General features: G+C 42.3%; 1 protein-coding gene across 1 annotated transcript in view; it reads left to right on the top strand.

The window, feature by feature from the left end:
- Nucleotides 1-243: 243 nt before the first annotated feature.
- The window catches only part of RHBDL3 (rhomboid like 3), an 85,007-nt gene continuing 76,529 nt past the window's right edge, over nt 244-8,721 (top strand). Inside the window, exon 1 of the mRNA XM_015826290.1 lies at nt 244-396. The gene's annotated coding sequence lies outside the window, so the exon portion shown is untranslated. The remainder of the gene's footprint in view (nt 397-8,721) is intronic.

Below are 8,721 nucleotides of genomic sequence, written 5' to 3'. Positions count from 1 at the left end.
GTGAACATACAGGAAGAAAGGTGATTGGAATTTTGAAGTCTGGGGAGTATCGGTTTTAGCATTAATAGATTTGTTAAGTATTGGAAGATATTTGTTTCCTGACAAAGACTGACAGCACACATATGACCCTAAAGTGGAAGAGGAGGAGGCACTTACAATCACCTGTTCCTGCAATTCCCTTTGATGTGTCTGTTGCATTAGTGCATCATTCTCTTTCTTCTCTGTTTCTTTATCCAGCTTGATCCCGAGAACACTGGTTACATCAGCACAGAGAAATTTCGAAACCTCCTCCAAAGACATAGCTCTGAACTGGATCCACATAAACTGGAAGTACTTTTGGCTTTGGCAGACAACAATTCGGATGGAAAGATTTGTTATCAAGACTTTGTCAACTTGGTAAGTGATTTTCTAGCTGGCAGAGGAGAAAATGAGTGTGGGTGTCAGAGCATCCATGTCTGTAAATACCTGGGAATGTAAAAGAAAGCCTAATGAGAAGGGAATACCGCTAGTCCTCGGCTTACGACCACAATAGGGACTAGAAAAACCATTAAGTGGCACGGTTGTTAAGTGAGGCATGATCGTACCTGATTTTACCTTTTTTTTACCATGATTGTTAATTGAATTACCAAGGTTGTTAAGCAAGACATCATGCAACTGGATAATGACCATGTCTTCTGGCTTCTCCATTGACTCTGCTTGCCGGAGGCCACCTGGAAAGGTTCAAATGGTGATCACGTGACCAACAAACCAGGATGGTTGCCAAGCATCCAAATCACGATCATGTACCGTAGGAATGCTACTGTGGTTGTAAGCATGAAGATTAGTTGTAAGTCACTTTTTTCAGCATTGTTGTATCTTTGAACACTTGCTACATTGATGGTCGTAAGTTGAGGACTGCCTGTATTCTCTAAAAGGAAAAGGGAAGCACTGGCAAGTTAATCAATGTAGGAATCAATCAGCAAGTCTTGCCTTCCTTGCAGAGATTGAAAGGGGATGACCAGCCAGAACCTGTGGTTATTGTAGCCTTGACTAAGTGCCAGTCCAGTTTGGGCTGGAATTCTTAAAATTGGTTTTAGAATAGCCAGCAGTAGCCCAAGAAAGATGCAGCTTGAGTTGCTGTAATGTATAGAATTGCCCTGGAGTTTAGAAACCCTTCCCATGCAATATTATACCTGTATTCCTGCCCAGGAATTCATGTATAATTTGTTTATTTGCGCATTTATTTATTCAGTGTATTTGTTCTGTGTACCAAGTAGAGATACATTTCCCAGTGTGTAGGGTTAGAAAAATAATAATATGTTCCTTTCTCACCAGTATGTTTGCATTTCTACTTTCCAGAAACACAAATGACCTTAGCTAGAGTTTGGGGATTTCCAGCCATTTTGAAAACTGAATGATTTTAGACCCATCTGTGGTCAGCCCTTTTTTTTTTTTGTCCCTTTTCCAAAATTGAATTATTCAAAACACAGTTCAGTTTTGGAAAAATACCCAGTCGAACAAACCACAATCTCTTTCTTTTCCTGTTCTGAGCTAGAGAAAAACCAAGGGAAGGAAAAGGAGAAAAATTTGAGAGGACTCAGAGAAAAATTAAACTAAAAAAACAAAACAAAACAAAAAACCTGGGTTGTGGTGCCCTGCTTTAGAGTGAAATGAAAGATGAACTCACAGTGTGGGAAAGTTGGAGATTGATGGGGTTAAGACAGCTGAGTTGCTTTAGAAAGTGCAGATCAATCCAGTGGGGGTCTTTTAATTGAATGGCAAGGGAAGAAGCAGAGAAGACTAAAAAATGCATTCAAGAGGGCCAAAAGGCAGAGCAGAAGCAAACTTGCTCTGCATGTTTGGAGATCAATTACAAACCCATACCTTTGATGTGATGTGGAATTTGGCCTAACTCCCAAGTAAATATTTTGGCAAATGACTATTTATGTTCTACGTAAAAAAAAAAAGTGTAGCTTTGAGTTCCAAAACTTTTTTAAAACAATGCTTAAACATACACACTATCTTCTCCAAAAGGAGCTGAATTTTGTTGAGAAAGCTCTAGATGGAGTTCCTTGGTATTCTTCCTATTTATTACCTCTGGCTATCTCAATGGCTTCTGAACAAGAACGTATTTAGTGAATTTATGAAGACCCTTCTATGGTGTTGTTTTGACAATCTGTTTCCCATCTTTCCCAAACTCTGTCTGCACACAAGCAAATCGCAGTATCACAAACACATCAGTCTCATGGATGGATGGATCTTCCATGAAGATCATGGATCATGGATCTTCCATGACCTTCCATGAATATCTGGATAGATGGATAGCTTCTCTCAGTATCCATCTCTAGTACCATCATGTTCTGTCCTCAACAGAGCTGTATAAATCTTGAATGTAGTGAAAAAGACGACCATATATTCTGATGAAAAGGTGATACGCCACCATTTGTTCGTTTGTTAGATTTTTATCCCACCTTTATTACTTTATCAGTAAGTAAGTCAAGGTGGCAAACATACCTAATGCTCCTTCCTCCTCCTATTTTCCCCACAACAACAACCCTGTGAGGTGGGTTGGGCTGAGGGAGAGTGACTGGCCCAAGGTCAACTAGCTGGCTTTCATGGTTATGGTCTCCCGGTTCCTAACCTGGTGTCTTAACCTCTAGACCAGACATGTCAAACTCAAAGCTGGCAGGCCAGATCCAACCCGTGTTGTGTTTAGATCTGTCCTGTGGGATCACCGTGGAGACAGCAAGGGGCCGGCCCTTGCTGCCTCGGCCCCAGCTCACCCGGTGGCGCATATGTGGATGAGCCTCCTACCTGCTATACCTCCGACAGCCCTGGCAAATGGGAAGGGTGGGGAGTTCCCATCCCCAAGAGGCAGCCGGGACTCCTTTCCCTGCTCTGCCCTGCCTGAGCCCAGCCCCGGAACTGCCCTCTGCCGGAGTTAGGATGCCATTTGAGGCTCGCCCTCTGATCCCGCCTTCCTCGGTCTATCAAGGCTGTGTCCGCGGAGTAGCTGTACATGTTTCAAGCTTCCCAGTGCTTCAAGTAATGCTGGCATCTCCCGAATCCCATCAGCCGGTCCGCCTCCAAAGGAAACGTTTAAGCGAGGGGGTTCAGGATCAAGAGGCCACCCCCCCTGGGAGGTTCTGGACCCTGAGCAGCGCTTGTAGGTGTCATCCAGAAGGCTAACATCTACTTTTGTTGAAATTGGCTGCAATAATCAAATTTTTCAAATCTGATTTGTGCTGAACCTCCTTGTTATCCTATGAATCAGGGAGGCAGCTGCCTGAGCTACTTCCAAATTTTCTCTGGGCTTGAAAACTACTTCAGCCCCTTTTGCCTAAGAAGAGGGTTCTCTACTGTCAGTCAAGCCGGCCACGCCCACCCAGCCACACCTACCTAGTCGTGGTGACCAGGCCACGCCTACACAGCCACGCCCATCTGGCCCTTTGAGGGCAACCATAACACCGATGCGGCCCTCGATGAAACTGAGGTTGACACCCCTGCCCTAGACTGAACTGGCTCTATTGTTTCCCTTCTTTCTTTGGTTGTTTTTCATGTTTTATTTTCTCTGTTACAAAACGCTTTTTCTTTCTTTCTTTCTTTCAATCTTTAGTTATGCTCAGGCAACCTTTTAGCAGCTTTCTGGAAGCCAATGTGACTTCCTCATATTGGTGCTCAGTAAATATTTCACTTTATTATGAAGTTTCTTCGAATCTTCTCTGTTCTAAAGCTTCCAGTGAGTCAAACAATCTCCAGGCTGTTGCTGTTAGCAACCCCCCATTGCACTCTAAGCCCAAGTGTATCGCGCACATCCATGTGTAATCTCATATGTCTTCTAAGTAGTTTCCCACATATAGTGAACAGCATCTGCAATAAAACATGGCTTTAGTGCAGGGGTCTTCAAACTTGGCCCTTTTATGACTTGTGGACTTCAATTCCCAGAATTCCTCAGCCAGGCACACTGGCTGAGGAATTCTGGGAGTTGAAGTCCACAAGTCATAAAAGGGCCAAGTTTGAAGACCCCTGCTTTAGTGTTTACTGAAATGAATCCGGAGCACTGCTAAAAACCAAATACAGTCTTAAAATGCTGCCTTTCGGAAGTTTTGAATTCTCCATAAATTCTGGTCTCCCCCTTGACCCACAGGATCTTTGATTTGAAATGTGGATAAGCATAGGTTCTTCATCTCTAAACTCATATCCAGAAATTGCTTGCTTTTCATAATTATGTGTCTCTCCATGTCTGTATAGATGATTTGAAGTGCAAGTTCAAACTTTAAGAAGGTGACCTCCTACCCACACCCACCCTGAGTAATTTTCTGACTTGCTGGCTAAATAATTGACTTAAAAATGGAACCATTTGCTAAGGGAAAACCTTTCACTGGTTTTAGATTCCCATAAAATTGAAATTCCATTCTGTATCTCTTGGTTCTACCAGAGATGTTACTCTTATCAATGCCTTCAGGTCCATGCTTAGGGTTAAATAGATAGCAGCCAAATTAATTGCCTTTATTGATCTTCTTTCAAATTCTTTAAGTGCAATTTGGGCCGTCCCTTGTTCTTCTATTTTACTGGTTTATCCTCTGAAGAAACTTTCTATAATTATATAATTGACTGTAATGATTTTAAAAGATAACCTTCCCTAAACATTCCCCCAAACTATCTCTGCAAGATGACATGATTGCTAAGCTTCCCTTTGGGCTCTTTGCATTTTCAAAAGGTTTTGTTAAATTCAGTCTTAGGTTTTAGGCAAGGGAATCTAGCAGAACTGTTACTTTTAAATTTTAAATTTAATAAAACTGTTAATTGTATTTTATTTCTAGAGATGGACTGTGCATTAAATCTCTCCAACTAACCATAGATTATGGGCTGGATTAGCTTGTGAATCTGGGCTGGTAGTTCCTTTTTGTGATTTTTTTTGTGGGTTTGGAACTCAGCTGAATTGCATCTGGTTATTCGTGGAGATTACCAGGAAATACCAGGTGGCCTACATTTGAAAAGGAAGCCATACTGGCAGAAAACATCAATAAACTCTTTCCATACACAATGTCAAAGACACAAAAAAAATATAAGCTTTTGGATCAGCTCTTTATTGAGAGATTGATCAACCCCTTATCTTTGTACTTGGGTGTCTGTGTTGCAGTCGATTTTCTTTCTGGTTTTTTTTTTTTGTTTGTTTGTTTCAGACCCATAAAAACACGGAAATACTTCTTTAAAATTGTATTTTTGCTCCTATGCCAGAAAAATCTCACAAGGGATTTTCCCTACGCAAATTGCAAAAATAATTGGCACATAATTAACTGTGATGAAGTTTCATGATATTGAAGACTGTCTGCTTAAGGCACATGCCCTATTCTGCCCTGCATCTCATATTTAACGATTGTCCCCACCCCCCAATTAGCCCTAAATTCATAGAATGTAATAACTTGCTGAATAAGTTTGATTAATCCATTTGGTTTCTAGTATTGTAGGGGCAAAACTGGAGAGGGGGGGGGGAAGCATCATCAGTCACATCTGTTTTGTCTGAGGAGTGTACGAGTATGACTGGGTATTCTCATCAATAGTTATGAAAAAAATAAGACACTCTGTGAATTGTTAACAAATATCGATAACAGAATTCAAAGCGTTTTTAAAAAATGTGCACATGACTTTGATTCTATTGATAGTTCGTTGCACCAGAGGAACTTCTAAGTTTGTTTGACTGATAAGGTTAGAGCCACCAACAGAGAAAAAGTGTGGTATCAACAGCCTAATTATCAGGAGCAATGCCTGCTTTTTATGTCTTCTCCTCCAAGTCACAGCTTCAGAGTGGTAAAGAATAAAATGGAGCTATCTGCAGAAGGAGTAGCTCAGAATGCCTTTTACCCATCAGACTTGGTTTGTCAACCACCTACTACTGGTAGATAGGAATGTAGTTGCTGATATCTCTTGTGGCATCTTCCTTGACGATCAGTTGTGAATTTAATCGGGAGAGAAATTCCTTATTTACTTAGAAATCAAGCTCTTTGGAGACCTTTTTCAAGCAGGGTTTCAAAGCTTCTGGGTTCCAAATACCTCAAGGAAACCTTTTCTGCTGTGATCTCTCTTTAGTTTGAAAGAATTCTGAAACAAATTAAGCTAAATGCTGTTTCACATTGCTTTTTTATTAAAATGCTTTCCCATCTAGCTGAAGAATTGTATTCTTTATTCCTGTATTCTCGGTGTAATCTGACACAGATGACATCTATGAGTAATTAACGCAGTGCTTCCAGAATTCTTAGCAGGGGCCTTGCTGTTTGGAGAATTCTGGGAGTTAGAAGCCATATCTAGATTGTCACCTAGGTAGAAGAAGACGGAATTAATGCCTCAATTTATGATCTCAAAACTGATTTTGCCCTGAAGATTTCATGACCGAAACATCTGGCTTAACATTTGAACTTCCTACTTTCCTGCCTTTGTAACTAGTTGCTTGGTGAAAAATTCTCCAGGGTTCTAAAATATCAGAGTCTTCTGGGATATTTTGGTTGGTCCAAACAAGGATATTAAGCATCCAGCTCTGGAATTTTCCCCTATGAACCAGCTCTTAGTAGCAATCCTAGCACGCTTTGTTCAGTTTAGAAATGAGAAAGAATGTTTCAGGTGCAGAATTAAAATGCAGATAGATACACGTGGCATAGCTGCATGCTTGGCACCACTCTCTATGTCTCTATTCCTGATTTCCCAGGGAAGGAAAAGGAAAAAACAAATGTGGAGAGCTTGCATAGCAACTACATTAAAGCAAATTTATCTTCTGTGTGCAGGAAACTTCTGGTGGGCCAGCGATACAATTGTTAGAAGCATATTTTTAGAACAAAATTCCATTTTGACTGACAGACCTAGCAGCATTGGGGGCGGGGAGGGAGCATCACTGAAGAGTTTAGCCCAGGGGTAGGCAACCTTGGCCCTTTTATGACTCGTGGACTTCAACTCCCAGAATTCCTGAGCCAGCCATGCTGAGGGGAAAGGGAGAGGTTTCCAAGCTGGCTCAGGAATTCTGGGAGTTGACGTCCATGAGTCATAAAAGAACCAAGGTTGCCTACCCCCTGATTTAGCCACTACAGTAGTCCTCGATTTACAACAGTTCATTTGGTGATTGTTTGAAGTTACAATGGCACTGAAACAAGTTATTTATGACCATTTTTCACATTTATGACAGTTGCAGCATTCCCATGGTCACATAATTAGGATGCTTGGCAACTGACTCCTATTTATGACGGTTGCAACGTCCCAGGGTCATATGATCACCTGTTGCAAACTTCTGACAAGCAAAGTCCATGGGAAAGCCAGATTCACTTAACAACTGTATTACTAACTTTACAACCGCACTTAACTCTGGAAAGAAAGGTTGTAAAATGGGAGAAAACTTACTTAACAGCTGTCTCACTTAGCAACATAAATGTTGAGCTCAATTGTGGTCGTAACTTGAGATCTGCCTGCATGTCTAACACTTATTTCTGCACTATTTCTTCTCCTAATCTCATTTTAGGGGTACCCTGGACAGATTCAGTATGTATGCCATGTCAAACTAGGTAGTGGAGGGAGCTGGAAAGGGTAATTCCAAGAAGTCTTTTATTTTTGGATCTGTCAAAACTCTTTTGGAAGTATAGTCATCAGGCTAGTTTTCTTGCCAACAATGCAGGAATAGTTTGCCACCACAGTACCTTGGTCCAGGTTTTGTTTCAATTTCTCAGTCTGATTTCTATCTTGGAGAGATTCAGGAAATCGTGGGCACTCCATCACTGGAGATTTTTAAGAAGAGGCTAAACCCGTGGGGGCAAACCTATGGTACAGGTGCCAGAGGCGGCACTCAGAGCCCTCTCTGTGGGCACGCGCGCCGTCGCCCCAGTCCTAGACCTTCAGCTGGGTTTTATAAAACCTTTTTGCTATGGGCCTCCGCCACCATGTGCAAAAAAAAAAAAAAAGGTTCAATCAATGAATTTCAACTTCTCGCGGGGAAAAAAAAATCTCGCAAAGTTGGAATTGATTGATTGATCTTTTTAGTCCCACCCAGTCTGCCGTTACCACCGCAGCCACCCCCACCCAATGGGCCACGTGCACCCAATGGGCCACACCCACCCAATTGGCCACACCTACCCAATGGGCCACGCCCACCCGGCACCCAACGATACATAAGTGGGTTTTGGGCTGCAGTTTGGGCACTCAGTCTCTAAAAGGTTCGCCATTACTGGGCTAGACAGTCACTTGTCTGAGATGGTATAGGTCCTCCTGCTTGAACAGGGGGCTGGACTAGAAGACCTCCAAGGTCCCTTCCAGCTGTATCCTATTCTAAAGAGGCCAACCCTAGTTAGCTTCCAAGCCCAGAGAAACTTGGCTAGGTTTATTTTATTTTATTTATTCAATTTTTATCCCGCCCTTCTCCTTACGGACTCAGGGCGGCTGACAGCCTTATAAAACAGATACAACAATAAATACCCAATTTAAAACCTAATTAAAAAGAAATATTTACTATGGCCTATATAATTAAAATTTCTCTTAGAACCCCACTAAAAATTCCACTAAAAATACCCCTAGGCCAATCCCGCTTGTTGGAAGAGCCATGTCTTCAGGGCGCGGCGGAAGGAGGGGAGATCCGGGATCACCCGGATCTCTGGGGGTAGTTCGTTCCAGAGGGTGGGAGCTCCCACCGAGAAGGCCCTCCCCCTGGAGGTCGCCAGCCGGCACTGTCTAGCTGACGGCACCCTGAGGAGACCCACTCTGTGGGAG

Source organism: Protobothrops mucrosquamatus, unplaced genomic scaffold (genome assembly GCF_001527695.2).
Source record: "Protobothrops mucrosquamatus isolate PMUCROS unplaced genomic scaffold, P.Mucros_1.0 scaffold3039, whole genome shotgun sequence".
NCBI lineage: Eukaryota > Metazoa > Chordata > Lepidosauria > Squamata > Viperidae > Protobothrops > Protobothrops mucrosquamatus.
The sequence above is the reverse complement of the archived record's forward strand: the minus strand, read 5'-3'. Positions and strand labels throughout refer to the sequence as shown.